The 18,865-nt window shown below is 37.8% G+C and overlaps 1 protein-coding gene and 1 long non-coding RNA gene across 8 annotated transcripts in view; both read right to left on the bottom strand.

Moving 5' to 3' along the window:
- The window catches only part of GPC5 (glypican 5), a 620,145-nt gene that overhangs the window by 116,236 nt on the left and 485,044 nt on the right, over positions 1-18,865 (bottom strand). The window lies entirely within an intron of this gene.
- LOC125322162 lies at positions 692-12,265 on the bottom strand. Its single transcript, XR_007201875.1, has 3 exons — positions 12,133-12,265; positions 7,774-7,779; positions 692-702 (listed from the first exon to the last, which is right to left on the bottom strand). It is a non-coding gene; the product is annotated as an uncharacterized LOC125322162 (long non-coding RNA).

Raw genomic sequence — 18,865 nt, 5'->3', positions numbered from 1 at the left:
ATAATTTTTCCGTCATCATTTTCATGGTATGAGTCCAATTTTCCATTTCTGAAGGATACATATAATGTTGTTAAATTTTGAGATTCTGATGTCAAGATGCTCTGGCATACTTCCTTCTGACTCCGTATAAAAACTCATAATGTTTGCAATGTTCTTTATTTGAACATACAGTCTTCACTTGCCAAAGTAATAAACCCATAACATTTATAAAACTGCCTTGAGAACCTTGGAAAATGATATGGAAATCTGGAATATGTCACTTTATATTAGGTGACTTTGCTGAATATACCCACAAGTTCCTGTCTCTTTTTATGGCACATTATAATTTATGGCTTTTACACTTTGTTATAGATATTGTATATTAGTAGGACTGGAAAAGTCTTTTGTGGATTCAGGTGGATGCAGAATTTCAGGAATGGGATGCTGTGAAAGTGCTTCAGGACTATATTTCTGTGATAGGATTGCCTGCCATGGGCGATAGATAGATCTTTGTTCTGCCCAAGCCCTTGAAGTGTTCAAATGCTGTTTGTGAGGCCCCACTTACAAGGCTCTGCAGAGATGCTTGTCTGACGGCAGCTTTTGCCACTGGTTGACAAGAGCATGTCAGAATTAAGAGCGAGTGTGGTGGCCTGTTCCCTCCCTAGCCTTGGCCACTCCCTTAGTTTCTCCCTATTTGTTCTGTACCCCAACCCTGCCCAGGGACTTCCCCCGGGCCCCTGACAAAACCACCCCGCACTCAGCCCACGTAGTCTCTCCACCTCTGAACGTCGCGGGGACAAGATGTAATTAAAGCCACCTCAAACCCTCATGAGAGACCCTTCTCTACCTTCTTTACCATCCACTGCATTGTAACGCTGCTGGCTGCCCGAGCCAAATCGCAGGGCTGTCCGAAATGGACTCTGGGGTGCGATCAACCGCATGGCCCTAGGAAACCCTCGCTGAGCTTTCAGGCTGCAGCAGCCTGCTAGGCAGAGTCCAGCGGTTACAACAAGCGAGGAACTTGTAGGAGTACAGGGAGGGGCAAACACGATACTGTATGCTACTATGTTTGTTGTATGCAAGACATAACATTAATGAGTTGGGTTTTCATGTTATTTTCCATCTTCTACTTCCTGTCTAGAGCCTGTTTTATGTGTGTCTCTGGTACTGTGGGATAACAGGTACAACAAGGCAAAGAAGAAAAGGAAGGCTTCATTACTCTACATACAATTTGAGAAAGGTGTTGCTGTTTTATAGAATAAAAATTACAGATTTATTTATAAAAAAGGGGTATTGCAAAAATGTAATATGTATTTTTTTCATAGTGCTGATATTTTCAGCCCTATTCCTTTTTAAACTATCCTAGACCTGACATGTTACTGGTTTTATGTATTTAAGTAATTTTTAATAGCAGGAATTGCTTATAGAAAGAGCACCCTTTATGTTCTTCACTTCTAGTTTACTTTTACAAATTGCACCTCTGATTGTGCTCATCATATATTAAGTCAAAATGATGTCTTCCTGATTTAATTCGTCTTGCCTCAAAGGCCACTGAAGAAAATGTAGGGATTTCATAGCTTTCCTGTTGCTGAAAAGTGCACAGGACTGACATTAGTATTTATCTTCTGCAATGTATTGAATAATCAGGGAAGTAACTTTCCTCTCAGCCTTCCCTCAGTAGAAGACTTAAAATTAAATGACAGCAAAGAGGACTGGCCCCAGGACTGAGCTCTGTTACCAGTTTCACCAGTACAATATTTGCATAAGGACTTAGAATTTATTTTCACTATGACAGCAATTTGGGAAAATAATTCCATAATTTTTTTTATCTCTTTAGACAGCTTGGACTGGCTACATATCACTGAGTTATGAATAATGGGGTTTATACCTACATTGCTCTTTCCAATGGAAAGATACAATAAATGCCAAGAATGGACATTTGTCTTATCTAGGCCTGTAGGTACTTGAATCTTAAAGAAGGAGGGGAATTAGTGTTATCTTGTATGGTCTTAATTAAGGCATAATTTCATGCTGAATTGCCGTAACATCAGCACTGCTGTGACAACATTAGAGTTCTTTTATATCTGTGTGGTGAAATGTGGTAAAAAAGATCAGATACTTCTTTTATTTCAAGTGATTCTTTTTTAGGGGAGGAAGCATTTGAGAAGTACAGATTAACTGAACTCATTTATAATGCAGATGATCAAGAATTTTTTGAAGGATGTGAAGGATGTTCATCTCTAATGACTGTATATATCGTAATGAGACTAAAAGTGTAAAAGAAGAAGCTAAGAATACAGGGAAGGGTGGGATCAATCTTATCCACCCTCAAAATACATATTATATGTCATTTACATCTACATACTAATTAGTTGTTTTGATTCCATATATATTCTTTGAAAAAAGGACTCCTGGTTGCAGTTCAGTTATGCTAAGATAATAAAGTCACTTGACATCTCAAGCTAGATAAAGTGGGTCCCATCCAATCAGTCTCATTAAAAATTTTAATGGTCAGTGCATCTAGTTTAAGAGAAACAAAAATGCATGTGGAGAATAAGTACATAAAGCAGTAAATAAACAAATAATCTAAATTACTCTCAGGAGCATTGTCTACATGTTTGCCCCAGCATGTGTTGGAGGGTGCAAACCTGGACCAAACCTGATGAGGAGCAGGCAAATAATTAAATTATATGGACAACCACAGTGGACAATGTTTGGGCCTATCATAGGCCCTGATTTGTATGCAGTACAGATGTGTCTAAAGATCTCTCCAGACTAGAGCTAGACTCCAGAGCATGCCCAAACACACTGACAAAAATAAAAGAGATTTTGAACTTAGGACACTGAAAAGATCTGCAACAAACTGCACCTAATACTGATGTGGAGTAATGTGTGCCCTATTTTCAGGGTATGGATGGTTCCCTGAAGACCATACAGAGATTCTTTCACAGCATTCCATTACTTGAGTTTTTGCTGTGAAGGATGAGCGTTTAACAGATTTCTATACCTTTCTGTTACAGATTAATTCTTGATAATCTGGTACAGATCAGTGTGATCATAAACTAACATAGGGGAAAAACACAATTGCAACATACAGACAGGTTCAGTCTGGTCCTGTCTGCCGTGTCCCAAAGGGACTTACAAGGGATAACAACCTGGGGAAATGTCATCTTTTTGCTTGACTGAGCAAAACACGCTGAATGGCTCTGCACAACCTGGCTCAATATGTGCTAGAGAGAAAAAAAGGGGTTAATTTCATAATGCATATATGTCAGTGGCTCCTTTTTGTCTGTTAGGTCTCTTAATGAAGAGGTCTTGCCTTTTAGAAATGGACTTAGGCTAAATCTAGCTATTTGAATAACAAGGTTTTAACTCATTCTTTTGGATGCCTTGGATACAAAGATATTTCATTCCATTTCATTGACCTTATTTTGCAATTTACTTTCTTTACATATGGACTCTCATTAAAAAGAAACTAGATACATATTTGGAAAATGTTAATAACTAAATGATATTTCTATTTGCTCAATTCTGAAAAGTAGATAAGGAAGAAATAGTGCTAGAGATAATTACAAAATTTCAATATTTATAGAAACCAGGCACTTGTGTAGATAATAAGACAATTCTCAATGTGCTTTGATGATGATGAAGTGCCAGTTTTCTGTAAATATTGAAATAAGGTAATTATCACTTGAACTGTTCATTATTTATCTGGTTTCAAATCACAATGAATACAGTCAAATTGCCATTTTTTCATATGAATGTGAAGCTAAAAATAAGTATTGTGTTAACCTTTTGTATACTTTCGTTTTGGAAGTAGTTTGAAAAGTGTTTTACAAGATGTAATGAGATAGAATCTCTACACACATAAGGAAGGACAAATTTTCAAATTTAGTTTTGAAGTTAAGAGACCAGGCTTCCTAAAAATGAGCTATCCAGCAGGTATTAAATCTCTGATCCCACAAACACTGACAAACAAAGATAAATCTATTTACCATATATGTGCACAAGTCTAGTAAATAAGAGCAAAGAACCTGTCCTGAGTGGTTGAGTTCTGTACTTTATATGCCTGCAGTTGCATTAGTCAATCTGAAAAACATTTAGACTCTTTTTGATCCAACTGCCTTTGTTGTTTCTGCTACTTTGATGAGAAGGCTGTTTCAGAATGTACTTGTTCAGGAAAAAAACCTTTTAATTTACCCTTAAAATTAATCCTGAATACTTGATAAATATTTATTCTCATGCAATATTACTGAACACATATGTAGACATTTGCAAAAATAAGTCTTAGCTTGTACTGTACAAGGACTATATATTAGCTTTGTTCTTTATACAGCTTTAATTACAGAAATAAATAAATGAAGTGTAGTTTTCATAGGTAACAAGACACTACAGCACTCTCTAAATGTAGTTATTTTCAGGATTTCTTATAATGCATTGACTGACACACAGAACCACCTGCAGATAATAATTTGGAAACATAGTAACAAGAGCAGTATTGAAATGAAAACTAGCACACCAAACATACATTTCACTTATGATATAGTGATGCCTACAAAACATTAATCTTTGTATTATTTAGTGTCTGAACATACTGCGCTCAGAATTATACTGTATTTTTTTAAGACCATACAGAGCATATTTATTTAGGTCCAGATCCAAAAATGTATTTTGCTCAAAGATTGAAGGATAGTAAATGTCACCCCCTGTCTTCAAGAAGGGCTGAAGGAGGACTCAAGGAACTCAGACTGGTAAGCCTCACCTTGTTCCCAGGGAAGATGATGGAGTAGCTAACTCTGGAAACAATTTCCAGGCACATTAACAAGAGGAAAATCATCAGGAGTAGTCAGCATGGATTCAACAAGTTGAAGTCATGCTTGACCAACTTAAAAAACTTGTATGATGAAGTGATTGGCCTGGTAGATGAGGGGAGAGTGGTGGATACTACTTGGACTTTGGTTAGATCTTTGACATTGTCTACCATGAGGCTGTTCATGTACTGGCTGGACAAGCAGACTGTGAGATGGACTGAAAACTGACCTCGTGGCTGTGTCCAAACTGTGGTGATTGGCAGTGCACCGTCCAGCTGGACACCAGTTATAGTGGTGTTCACCAGGGGACAACACAGGGTATTGTCCAGTTTGACATCCTTAGTGATCCAGAAGATGGGTAAGACTGTACCCTCAGCAAGTTTGATAATGACATCAGAGTGGGAGATGGGCCTAATGTGTCAGAGAGACATGCTGCCAGCCAGAGCGACAGGATGGAGAAATGGGCCAACAGAAACCTCATAGAGTTCAACAAGGGGAAGCACAAAGTCCTGCACCTGGGGGGAAAAACTCCAGTCACTGGTACACGCTGGAACAGACAGAAAGCAGCTTGGCAGAAAAGGACCTAGGTGTCCTTCTGCACATTAGTCTAAACATGACCCAGGAATGTGTCCTTGTGACAAAGAAGGCCAGTGGTGATGCCAGCAGGTTAAGGGAGGTGATCCTACCCTTATACTCAGCACTGTGCAGCCACACCTGAAGTCCTGTGTTCCGTTCTGGGGTTCCCAGTACAAGAGAAACATGGACAAAACAAAAGCAATCCAGCAAAGCGCCATGAAGATGATGCCAAAGATGCTGGAGTATTTTTCTATGAAAAAAGGCTGAGAGAGCTGAGACTGTATAGACTAGAGAATAGAAGGCCTGTGGGTGGATCTGATTAATGTTTTCAGTGGTGCCAGTGACAGGACCAGAGGCAACAGGCCCAAATAGAAAGACAGGTGGTTTCCTCTGAACATCAGAAAATGTTTTTTGGTTGTGAGGGTGACTGAGAACTGGCATAGGCTTCCCAGAGAGGAAGATATTCAAAATCTGTCTGTACAGAGTCCTGGGCAAGCCTCTCTAGATGTCCCTGCTTGATCAGGAGGGTTGGTCCAGAAGATCTCCAGAGGGCCCTTCCAACCTCAACCATTCTGTGATTCTGTTTCTGTGACTTTTATACAAATAAGTTGACCAGTCTTCTGTCATACTAGATAAAATTACAAAATATTTCCTTCCACTGAAAATCAGATATGTTTCTTGTTAAAAAAAATATGATCATGATATCTTAAAATATGTTTGTTCAGACTTAAATTTGCAGTGAAAGGAAGGAATGGCTGAAGGCTGGATGTCCAGGAGTGCTCTTTCAGGAAGACATTTAGCTGTCAGAGTGCTGCCTCTGCAGGGGTTGTACATCAGCAGACTTTGTGAACTCTTCTGCACTCAACAGTATTTCATTTTTCTCAACAATATGCTATCTCCCACCAGCTTCTGAAGCCTTGATCTAGCATTTAAAGCAAAGGTGAGTTAGTGTCAGTCTAATATGCATAAAAATGATTTGAGATGAAATATTTTTCCTTTTTGTTTTCCAGAAAGCAACAAAACTTTATCAGAGAATCTTTTAGAAATAGAGAAAGACTAATTTGCCAGACAAAACCTTTCAAGTCAATAAGATATTTCATTGAAGAACAGTTAAAAGTAAATAAAATATGCCTACAAGCTCAGGGTCATAAGATCAATTCCTTTTGAAGAAAAACTGTGCTTTTTTTTTAAATTAGGAAATTGGTAGACTCTATAGCTGACTCCTGTGAGAGTCTTTGGACACAGGCTTTTTTAGTTTCTGACTAAACAGGGCAAGAGTTTTGATGACGCAGGTGGGATTCACGCATCTAAACATGGGCAGGTAACCCCATAGCACCCAAAATGTCTGCCCAAAGCTGGTTTTATGACAGGAACACACTCTGCTGACTCTATAGCTAGAGACCTAGGCCACAGACTCTAAAAAAATGAAAGAGTTTAAACAATGTACAGGATGCAGAAATAAAATTCTATGGTTATTATATGCAAATAGTGGCAGCTTTCTTGAAAAAAAAACACCAAACAAAACAAGATTAAGAATACAAGAATAACATTATCACATCTTCAGCAGTTAAAAACCTGAGAGCTTCAAGCTATTCACCCTAAGCATTACTATAACATTTTTACAATAATTATCAGATTTTTAATATATATAGAAAAGTAAAAGTGATTGGTTAAGTAATCTGTGGGATGATGTGAAAAATTACATCTACAAAACAGCTTACACTTTTTTTTGATCTCTGGTCTTACACAACAATTTTTCTAAGGCTATATGGATTCTTAATAGCTTTTCCATTTCTGCCTTGTAAATGCATGTGCCATGGCTCATAGGCACATGTTGGTGTGTATGAGGTTATGTACAGATATTTAAATTTGCACAGGGGGAAAAAAAAATAAATATGTGTATGTATGGGTGGGGGTAGTGTAACAATGCTGCAAGGATGTGCACTTCAATTCCAGAAGAAAGGAACACAGATGGGGAGTGACTCAATACTGATGAAGTTAGGAGCGTACTCATGTAAGAGCCAGTTGTATATTAGCCTCAACTCTGCAATGCTACTCCTGTTTAAATGGTTAAAATCCTGGTTCTGCATGGGCCGCTAACAGCTGGAATTTGTGTCCGATCTTACCACCTTCAGACAAGGACAGGGATCATAACTGTTCATAGCATGTTTGTAGCACTATAGCTTACTACAGCATGTATATTATTAAAACACACGCGGAGCATACGATGCATCAACCAGAATCAAAATCATTATTTTTACAGCATGTTGCTTTTAAGCATAGTAAGACAAATAGGATAGATATGAATGACTGCATTAAAGTAGATAGGTAGCCCTCTTTGTTCTTACCTATGCTTCATTGCTAAGAAATTTTGATTTAATATCTCTGCAATTATTTCAGGCCTTACAGGTGTCTATCTGCTTTTCTAACTCAGAAAATGCAAAGCTTAAGAGTCCGTAGAATAGTACCGTACTGTGACTTGGGACTTTCCATAACACTGAGGAGAAAGGATATTTTTTTAACAAAGTATCCCCAAGTTACATATTATTTAGATGGATCCAAGCTGCTAAATTTACATTATTTCCATCTGCCAGATGTATACTTGACCTTTTGTGTTTGTTCATGTGCATATTTTACATCCAAAAATATTAATTTTTCTAAGCATGCACATGAGGGAAGAATAATAGGCAATGTTTCTCTGGGCTCACTCATAGGCACCAGAGAAACTTTCTGGCTCAGATCCATCCTTTTTACATTAACAAATCTAGACACCACCCTGCATATTGGCCTAAGAAGTGAAAGGGTCCCTCTCCTTCCTCTGTTTGTAGGAGAGAAAGTAAGCAGGATAAGGCAGATTCAATGTGCACCATCTGATGGAGCTGACTGAGCAGTATTGATACAGACAGACTTTAGAAGAGATATGAACATGATCTGAAAATTAAATTGTGTGGTTGTGTCTGTATAGCAACATCAATCTCTGAAAATTAAATCATAAATAGCTATTGATAATCAAATCTTAAACTAAAATTTTCTGCATTTAATTTATCATAACAGAAATGTTGTAGGTATTATATCCTATATTTTTAATATAAAATAAATTATACTTATTGATTTGTCAAGCTAAGTTTTAATTGTAAGGGGATTTTCATAAGAATAAGGGTGTATTAAGGAATCACAAATTTTCTCATTGCTTTCTTCACTGAAGAAACACAAAGCTTAATTGCTCGTGCCTTGGCTTTGTACTTTTTCTGAGTAATAATTCAGTGAGTCAACAGACCTACATGTATCTTTGCTGAGAATGAAAAAATTCAGTCCCACTGAATCAGGTGATCTATACTCTGCAACCTTCTCTTTAGCCTATGTACACTGTGACAGTTAGAGGTCAAACTACCAATTTATCTATTCAGACCATGCTGTCTAAAAAGGGAGTAATACCTATAAAAGGGAGTATAATTATTTCTGAAAGAGCTACACATATATTCCAGGATTTTTGTAACAAAACTTCAAGCTGACTTTTAAAAATAGTTAGTAAAAACAGAAAGGTAATTTGTGGATTCTTACAGGTAATGATACATACTCAAATAGCTATTGAACAACAAAAATGCAGTTGTCAAGAAAGCTGAAGGAGGTAATAGTATAAATATAATAGAATAAACTAAGCTAATTAAGGCACAGAAGAATGGTATGGTAAAGAATTCAGGGAGCAAAAACATTCTTAAGGGGGTTCCTCTTACACCCCTTCTAGGGAACCTTCATGCTTCATTACCTCTCTTAAAAGCCTGTACACAAACACATGATGCACAGGGAATAAACAAGAAGAACTAGAAATCTATGTGAGGTCGCAGGGCCATAATCTCATTGCAATTACAGAGACATGGTGGGATAGCTCACGTGACTGGAATGCTGTCATGGATGGCCGTGTACTTTCTAAAAAGGACAAGTCAGACAGCCGAGGTGGTGGAGTTGTTCTTTATGTGAGAGAGCAACTGGAATGTATTGAGCTCTACCCAGGCACAGACAAAGGAGATAAGAGATTATGGGTAAAAATGAAGGGACATGCTGATATGGGTGACACTGTTGTGGGTGTTCACTACAGTCCACCAGATCAGGAGGAAGAGGAGGAGGAGGTTGATGGGGTTTTCTGTGGACAGCTAGAAATATCTTCGTGGTCACGGGCCCTGGTTCTCCTGAGGGACTTCAACCACTCTCATATTTGTTGGAGGGACGACAAGGCTTGACACACAGGAAGTTCCTGCAGATCATTGAAGATAACTTTTTGGTGCAAGTGATGAAGGAGCCAATGAGAGGTGTGTTGTTGGATCTTATACTAACAAGCCAGGAGGGAATGGTTGAAGATGTGAAGGTTGGAGCAGTCTTGGCTGTAGTGACTGTGAGATGGTGGAACTCAGGATCCTGCTTGGAGGAAGCAAAGCAGTAAGCAGGACTAGAAACCTAAATTTACAGAGAGCTGACTTTAGCCTCTTTAAAGACCTACCCAAAGAAATTCCATGTGTTAGGGCTCTAGAAGAGAAAGGGATCCAAGAGAGCTGGTCATTATTTAGGCACCATTTCCTCCAAACTCAAGATCAATGTATCCCAATGATCAAGAAATCAAGCAAAGGGGGCAGCAGACCTGCATGGATGAATAGGGAGCTTCTAGTAAATATCAAACAGAAGAAAGAAATTCATGGGATGTGGGTAAAGGGAGAGACCATGTGGGAGGACTATAGGAACACTGACAGAGTATGCAGGGATATGATGAAGAAGGCCAAGGCCCACTTGGAATTGAGTCTGGCAAGGGACATCAAGGACAACAAGAAGGGCTTCTCACAAGTACATCAGCAGTAAATGAAAGATTGGGGAAAATGTGGGGCCGCTGCTGAATCATACGGGTGTCCTGGTAACGAGGAACACAAGAAGGCAGAATTGCTGAGTACCTTCTTTGCCTCAGTCTTTACTAATGAGCTCAGCCCTCAGGAGTCCCAGATCTCAGAGGAAAAAGAAGAAGGCTGGATAAAGGAAGATTTCACCTTGGTCATACGGGGTTGGGTTACAGGACAGATAAGCAGAATAAACATCCATAAATCCATGGGCCCTGGTGGGGTCTACCTACAGGTGCTGAAGGAGCTGGCAGATGTTGTTTCTCTGCAGCTCTCCATCATCTTTGAAAAATCATGGAGAATGGGAGAAGTGCCCGATGAATGGAGGAAAGTAAATGTTACTCTCATCTTCAAAAAGCATAAGAAGGAGGACACAGGAAACTACTGACCAGTCAGTGTCACCTCCATCCCTGAAAAGGTGATGGAACAGATCATTGTGGAGGTCATTGATGCCTTAGGTTTTAACTTTTTACAAATTTTAATATTAATAGTTAAATTATTTTAATATTTTAAAATATTATATTTTTCAAATTCTGTACTGCCTAGTTTGTAACTCTGAAGCTTCTTTTAGCCTGTTAACTACTGTTCTCTCATGCTGGTTAGACATAACAGGCCTCTCCAAGTTTGCTCTCTAAGGATACCCAGATTGTCCTAGGCTCAAAATGTGTAAACTAACATCTTAAGAAAGGGAGTAAACTTGGGAAAATTACATCGTTAACTGAAGTTTTAATTGGAGAATTAACCCTAATATGCAAATGGACCAAACTTATAAAAGTGTGAAGAACTCATGACCTGGGGTCCATCTTGGGTGTAGCCTTTTGACTGCCCAGGGTGTACCTTTGAAGGCTCTTCAAATAAATACCTACCTTTATTCCCTTATTCTTGTCTAGTCTCTGTTTTCAGGTGGCCACCCCAGGCATCATCACTACCAAGCATGTAGAAGAAAAGAAGGTCATCAGGAGTAGCCAGCATGGATTCACCAAGGGGAAATCATGCTGACCAATCTAATATCCTTTTATGGTGACATAGCAGGATGAATCAATGAGGACAAAAGAGTGGATGTCATCTGCCTTGACTTCAGCAAGGCTTTTGACGCTGTCTCCCATAACATCCTCAAAGGTAAGCTCAGGAAATGTGGGTTAGATGGATGGACAGTGAGGTTGACCAAGAACCGGCTGAATGGCAGAGCTCAGAGGGTTGTGATCACTGGAGTAGGATCTGGTTGAAGGCTTGTAGACATTTACATTCCCCAGGGATGAATACTGGGCAAGTGTAGTGTCCTGCCTGGGGAGGATTAACCCCAAGTGCCAGTACAGGTTGGGGGCTGACCTCCTAGAGAGCAACTCTGCAGAGAAGGACCTGGGAGTCTTGGTGGATGACAAGTTGTCAATTAGTTGGCAGTGTGGTCTTGTGGCCAGGAACTCCAGTGGTATCCTGGGGTGAACTGGAAGAGTGTGGCCAGCAGGTCCAGGGAGATGATCCTCCCCCTCTACTCAGCCCTAGTGAGGCCACATCTGGAGTGCTGTGTCCAGTTCTGAGCTCCTTAGTACAAGAAAGACAAGGAGGTACAGTGGAGAGGGTCCATTGGAGACCACAAAGATGATGAGAGGTCTGGAGCATCTGTTATGAGGAGAGACTGCAGGAGCTGGACCTGTTTAGTCTAGAGAAGAAAAAAACTGAGTGGGGATCTCATCAATTCACAGAAATATCTCAAAGGTGCGTGACAAGAGGATGGTGCCAGACTTTTTTCAGTTGTGCCCAGAGACAGGACAAGGAGCAATGGCCATGAACTAAAACACAGGAAGTTTCACTGCAAATGAGGAAAAATTTCTTTATATTGAGGGTGGCAGAGCACTGGAACAGGCTGCCAAGCCTCTGTGGGTCACTGAGTCTCCTTCTCTGGAGATGTTCAAAACTCACCTGGATGCATTCCTGTGTCTCCTGCTCTAGGTGACCCTGCCTTGGCAGAGGTGTTGGACTGGATCATCTCCAGAGGTCCCTTCCAATCCTAACAATTATGTGATTCTGTGTTAATATATTAAAATGAAAAACAATAGAGTACTGTGTGATTGAACAGCTCTAATTTTATTATAAGGGCAAAGGCAGCCAAAATCTCATTTGGAAATTTACATATATGACCAGAAGGCTGTAACCAAAACATTTCCCTTGGATAACTCATGTATGTTAAAAAAGATGAATAGAGATGTATAGCTTGTTTTTTGAGCTGGTGCTTGCTGTGGTCTGTTTGGCATCTCCTGTAAAATTCTAACTGTAAATCAAATTAATCCAATAGTAAGCTCAGATGCTTAAGAATAAGACTTGAGTGCCATTTTAGAGATTCTAGGGTGTCCACAATGGCTTCCAGCTGTGTCTCTGGAGGGATATAAAAGGCAAGTTCATAGTCACCACAGGGGAGAACTAAAATGAAAACTGGTTATTTTCAAGCTTATTTAGCATTATTTAATGTTTATAAAAAAGAAACCAAATACCAGAAGCTTCGTAGATACACACAGACATCTCTCATCTTTAAATGGTGTGGAATATTTTCTATTTCTACATGCTTTACTTTGATTTACATAAATTACTGGAATTGTCATGCCCAAACTCAAGACCTTGTCTAGTAACTTGGGCATCTCCTAGTCGAAATTGTCCGAGGCATCATAGCTGTAGTGACAATATAGATAAGGGGTTGGAAACGTGGTATAAAAATCAACAGCTTCCTTGAAATTTGGCCTGCTAGTTGTAACAATTGAATTAGCCAAAAATGTAAATATGGTCCTGCTTCCCTCAAGGTAAAATAGAGGATATTATAAAATCTACTTATTCCCATCCGATTTTTATGAAAAATTTAAATTAAGTTTGTCAATATCATAGTGCTTTTTACATTTATAATTTACTTATGTCTTGAGGCCACTTCAGAAAGGTGGAAAAACATATGCAAATACTATTCCTTACACTCAATGAAGAAAGACAGACAATTCTAGAGACTCAGAATAGAAAACTATTGTAAAAGTTATTAACTCTTTCTTCATTAATCAAAAGAGGAGCCTGAGGGAGCCGGTCCTTGAGATTAGGCCTAACCCCTTTAGTCATGTCTGTACTCATACATAAAAGATGAAGGAGGAACATCAAGCAGGGACTCTCAGCCAAAGTTCCTGGCTTAGTTCTGGTCCTTCTGATCAATGTGCTTCTGGGCAATGCTCAGGCACAGTTCGAGGTTACCATCTATGGGCAGTTTTGGTCAAAAATGTCATCCTGTCACCATGACAGCAACACTTCCAACACTGTTACAGCTGTCTTTGCAACTTCAGCTGTTCCAATGTCTTGTGCCACATCCAGAACTTCCTTCACATGCCTACTCTGCCCTCAGTTTCATGTTGTGAAAAATCTCATTGTGGTGAGCTACAAGAGAGTATTCATATTACCTTATTAAAAACAGTACACACAAAAGATAATTGTAATTTTCGGAGCCAGAGGCAGTCCAGGGCTAGACACTATGGAGGGAGAACACAACAAATATGTTTTTCCTCTGTCTTCAAGGCCAGAAAAAAACCTCATGAGCTTTATCTATCAGCAGTATGCTCAAATGCTATTAACCCCCTCCTTTAGCTTCCAGTCTACTCTATTCTTGATAAAGCAGACCATTTATATCATGCTTGTGTCTCCTTGTTTATAACGCAAATTAAAACACTTGTGCTGCACTGATTTCAAATTTTGTGAAGGTGTTTGTAAGGCCATGTCCAAAAGTACAAAAAAGATGAATTCTTCTTAAAAAGTTCATTTGAAGCTACCTTCTCCAGAAGGTTTGATTTGGTTCCCAAACTATTTCAGTGAAGAACATGTATATTCATAACACCTCAGGTTTCTATTTTGAGAATAAAAGTATACAGGTATCTATTAAAAATTAGTAACAGAAATACTATATTTTATCATCAAAACTATTTTTAAAAGATAAACAGACGTGCAATTCTTTCCCCTTTGCCTTCATAATATCTCTTTTCCTACTAGCATATTTATTTCTTTAAAACACGCAACCTTTCTTGAAGTTTCATACATTCACTGCCACAATATATCTATCAGGGGACGACATTGTCACCTTTCCTTATCGGATTTTTTATGAAAGAATAAACTATTCTGAAAGAGATGAGACATACATTGTGCCCTGAAACTCTTCTAACCCCCACTTTATTGCCTTAATTTCCTTTGAAATCTTCTCTTCACAACATGAGCATATCATTATCAGTAATCCTGTTAAACTGAGTATGGTTCATGCATGACGTCTCTTCAGTGTCTCACTTACATTTGAGATTTCTTAATCTGTATTAATCTGAAATTTGATTTCAATTTTTATTTTAAAAGAATGTTCCCACTTTAATACTCTTCTCCTAATATCAAACACTACTTTTCTCCTTGACATTTTTTCCAAAAAATTTTGACTAAACAAAAAAATAAGGTTTTTGGTTTGTTTGGGCTTTTTTTTTTAAGTGAAATGGATAGTGTTTGCTAAATCTAAAGACAGAGTTTTAAGTGCTTTATGCATAAACAGTCAGGTTTGACTGGGAAAAAAATATTTGAAACAAGGTCCTAATAAAATGAAATTATATTTATTGGAGATACAAGTGAAGATGGGATGAAGAGGTATGCAAATAATGGTTTTTTGTTGATCAGAAAATCAAATAAATACATATTTTTTCTTTGGAATTTTTGTGCACTTTGAAGTGCTGGAGTTGTTGTTATGTTCTTTTATTGTCACACTGTTGCAGTTTTACAAAACTTTACCAGAGATCCAACTGCTCATTTGTTTTGCCAGACTTTCTAATAAGAGAATGGTTCTGCAGGGTAAGTAAAAGCAGGAACTGTATTTTTACTATTTGTGAAGTACTACTTCCTTGCCAGAACAGATTGAACTTCAAAGCCTGACTAAAAACACCATACACAGTTTATTTGTTTGGAAGATACAAAAAAATAAAAGCTAGAGCTAGGGTTGTTACAGTGGTATTTCAAATAAACGATAGTGACAGCCAAGTATTTGTCAAAGGCTGAATACGCTTTTTATCCGCCAAACAATTTCTCTGTTCCTGAAGTTAGTAATTGATCGCTAACTTAACTGCTTTATTGATGCTCAAACTGTCACATTGTATCCAGAGCACAAAAAAAAAAAGAATTCATATTTATGGATCTAGTCCATCTTTTAATTTTTTTAATACTCAGTGTTTTTAACGGTTGCCTAATCATAAATTCTAGTCAGACTCTTTTAATTGGTTTTTGACCTACATTCTATTATGGGCCTGATTAACAATTCCCTAATCAAAGTTGCAAAACATTCTTCTTTGTGTTCAATAATTTAGATTTCCATGTGGGAGTTCTATTGTTGCTCTTAGTCTCAGTGTGAATTTAGTTCATTCTGTGCATATAGTCTTGAGATTCACTTGAGCAAAAATAATTTCAAACTCAAAAAAACCCCTAATACATCCAAGAATGCAATGAGTCTCTAAACTGTATTTTTGCATTGTTAAAGACACCTACAAATTTAATCACTGTGTATTTTGCTAATTAGCAAAATGACATATTTGTTCTATTAGAAGCTCCTAGGACCAAGTCTTAAGATGATTACTTTGAACCATGTGGCCAGAGTGTTTTTTGGGGCTATCAAGTTGTTAACAGTCAGGTTTAGGAAGGTTATTCCCATTCATGAGCAAGGCACAGAAGATGACATAATGCCCCCCTTTAGCATCCTCCTTCTCTAGTGCCAGGAAAACAGGAGCTAAATGTGGAAATATTTCCTGGCCACAAAATACTGCAGCATTGTGATTAAAGGTTTTTAAGACCAAAGGTCTGCCTAAAACCCATTGACCTGTAAATTACATCATTCCTGTAGCCTCCAGAAAACAAGAGAGTGGTGTGGATGTCTTAAAGACCAAACAGTCTTTTCCCAGAGGAGCAAATGCTCTTTCTGAGAGATATAGCTTTGAAGTACGGGTGAGGACAAAGGAGGAAGTCTGGAAAGAAGCTCACTGGTCTTAATAGGCCTCAGTGAGGTCTGCACTATTGTGTACTTCTTCTATTGTGGCTAGGTCATTGTAGTCTTCCTAAGTCAGGGACCCTACCATGACAAGAGCCCCCTGCTGACCCTCCAGCCTTTTTCCTTTGTCCTTAATCCACACAGAAAATTTCTGTCTGCTTTCAGAAGTGTTTTATATTTAGGGAATTATTTCAAAAACACATCTCAGTTGAGTTGCAGTTTATTCCCTATTCAAATTAAACACAGACAAGCATTATATATCTGATCACCATCCTCTTGGTGATACATTCAAACAGTTGGACAAAGACTTTCAGAACTTAATGGGAAAAAATCCCCAAAACTCATTGTGGAAGCCTGACTGTCCCTGAGTATACTGAAAAATAAAGAGCTTGGCCAAACCTTTTCTTGAAAGGTGCGCAAGGCTAAACCCAAAGTATTTCAACTAATTTGCTGATGACCTTAGTTAGCTCCCTGGTGAATTAAATACTGAAATCTTAGAATTACCTAATGAGCATTCTAAGACGAAAGATGAAGGAACAAGCCCCCTTGTTGATAAACCTACGACATATTCTCCACAGCCAGGGAATTTTATGTATCAGAGTAGAATTTTAAGGAATAGAAAATCTACCATACATGCATATTTAGTCTGATGCATGGTGCTTTGCCAGGCAGTTTTTCCTCAGGGAACTGTGTTGAAATCCATTATATTCAGTTTCTGGCATGTCTGCAGATGAATTAATAAAATCCAGTAGGTAATTCCTTTTTGCAAGAATCAGACAAACTATTTTCATCACCAAGAAGACACAGAAGTGTTTTTAAAATATATGCTTTCTGAATGGTGTGTGAGCAGCAGCACAATGTGATTGAATTTCTTTTGAACAGATACTAGGGCAGAACATGAAAGTTGAAGAGATTTTGTGTCCTAAATTGCTTTATATTCATAACTTTATGCAAAGGTTAAAAGTGTAATGAGTTTCTTCTCATTGTGTACTTTTGTACACAAACATACACAACTATTATTATGAAAATGCATTTGGTCCTTAATGCTATTTCTCTACACTGTGAGAGAAGTAAAATTTGTCATATTTTTAACAGAACTAAAACTCACATCTTGCATTGCTCCAGGGGTTCTAATGCTATTTATAGAGTCAACAGGGATACAAAATAAATACAATATGAAATTTAGGGTCAATCCTATGCTCAGCAGAAAGATTACACTAATAAAATTTAGACCCTATCAGGTAGGCATTATCAACACAAAGTTTATCAGGAAGTTGTTTGAATGTTTATACTGAAATCCCCAAATTGCATGCAAATGATAGAAACTGTTAGAGAAGACAAGCGAAAAACCCAGCATGACATGTACTTTTATTTCAAGGTTATAAAATCTACCCATTAATGTACCATATTCACTGTGTCTACAATAAATTAGATGCCATACAATTTAAACTAAAGCACACATTATGATTTCTGAAGCTAATGAAGGATCTGGGAAAAAAACTTCAGAGAGCACACACAAAAATTGCCAAGAAATCACTAGGCGTCTTAAACTACAGAAGGAAGCGAACTGTAATTGCTTAAAATCTTTATCTAAATGTTTAGCTCAGATAGATGATAGAGATTACATGCTCAAAGGAAATTCCTGCCTATTGGGTTTAAAGGGAGTTTTAGATGCCAACAGAGCAGGGCATGATCACTTTGGAATAGCAACAGTAATTATATGTTCTATAAAATTACATACTGAGAAAACATTTATTCCAATACGTGTAAAGTTTCAGTTCTGCAAATGAATGCTATTCGCAGTGTAACCTTTCACGGAAGAAAGTTTCAAAATGTTCAGACCCTAGAAACATAAAAAAGAAACAAAAAATATTTACCGACAAGAAAGATGAGCATCTGAATTACATAATGGAATGTCGCTTTATGGAGTTTAATGTTGAATATTTTGTGAAAAAAAACCCAAACAACCCAGCTTCCAAAACTGAAATATCAGAAAAAGATACTTATTTTCTTAAGATTGTGCTAAAATAACCGTGCTCCCATTTTCCTTATGTATTATTTTATGAGGAATTAAATGATAAAACACTCAGACTTTTAAAAGGTTAGTTGCTGCTTTGAATAATACAGAGAATACATATCTTCATCTGTATTACGATATATTTTTTATTCTTCCTGAGTATTCTAAATTTCCAGTAAATATTGTAACAATAGGATGGTAAATTTGTACAGATGCAATGAATTTTCATCTATTTCTGATTCTATTTTGGAAGTATATTACTGCTTTTATAGATGGAGAGATGACAGAAGAAAAAAAGATAAGGTAGGTATAATACAGCACAGATCATCCTACCTTGAGGTATGATTGCCACTTGCAGCATTACCTTTGTGAGGACAGATGGTATCAGTATTGATCAATGTTGAAATTATAGAGATATTTCACTGGGTTCTCCAAGAGCTCAATATCTAATATTATTCGTCTGTTTTACCTGAAAAATTTGTGGGTAATGGCATCCTTGGTAGTATTTATGTCAGAACTGTTTCAAACTCATTTAAAGTTCTGACATGCTTCCAAACCTGGCCAGTTAGAGACATCAGCC

The sequence above is a fragment of the Corvus hawaiiensis genome, chromosome 2 (genome assembly GCF_020740725.1).
Source record: "Corvus hawaiiensis isolate bCorHaw1 chromosome 2, bCorHaw1.pri.cur, whole genome shotgun sequence".
In the NCBI taxonomy this organism is placed as follows: domain Eukaryota; kingdom Metazoa; phylum Chordata; class Aves; order Passeriformes; family Corvidae; genus Corvus; species Corvus hawaiiensis.
Note: the sequence above shows the minus strand (reverse complement) of the source record. Positions and strands in the feature narration are given on the sequence as shown.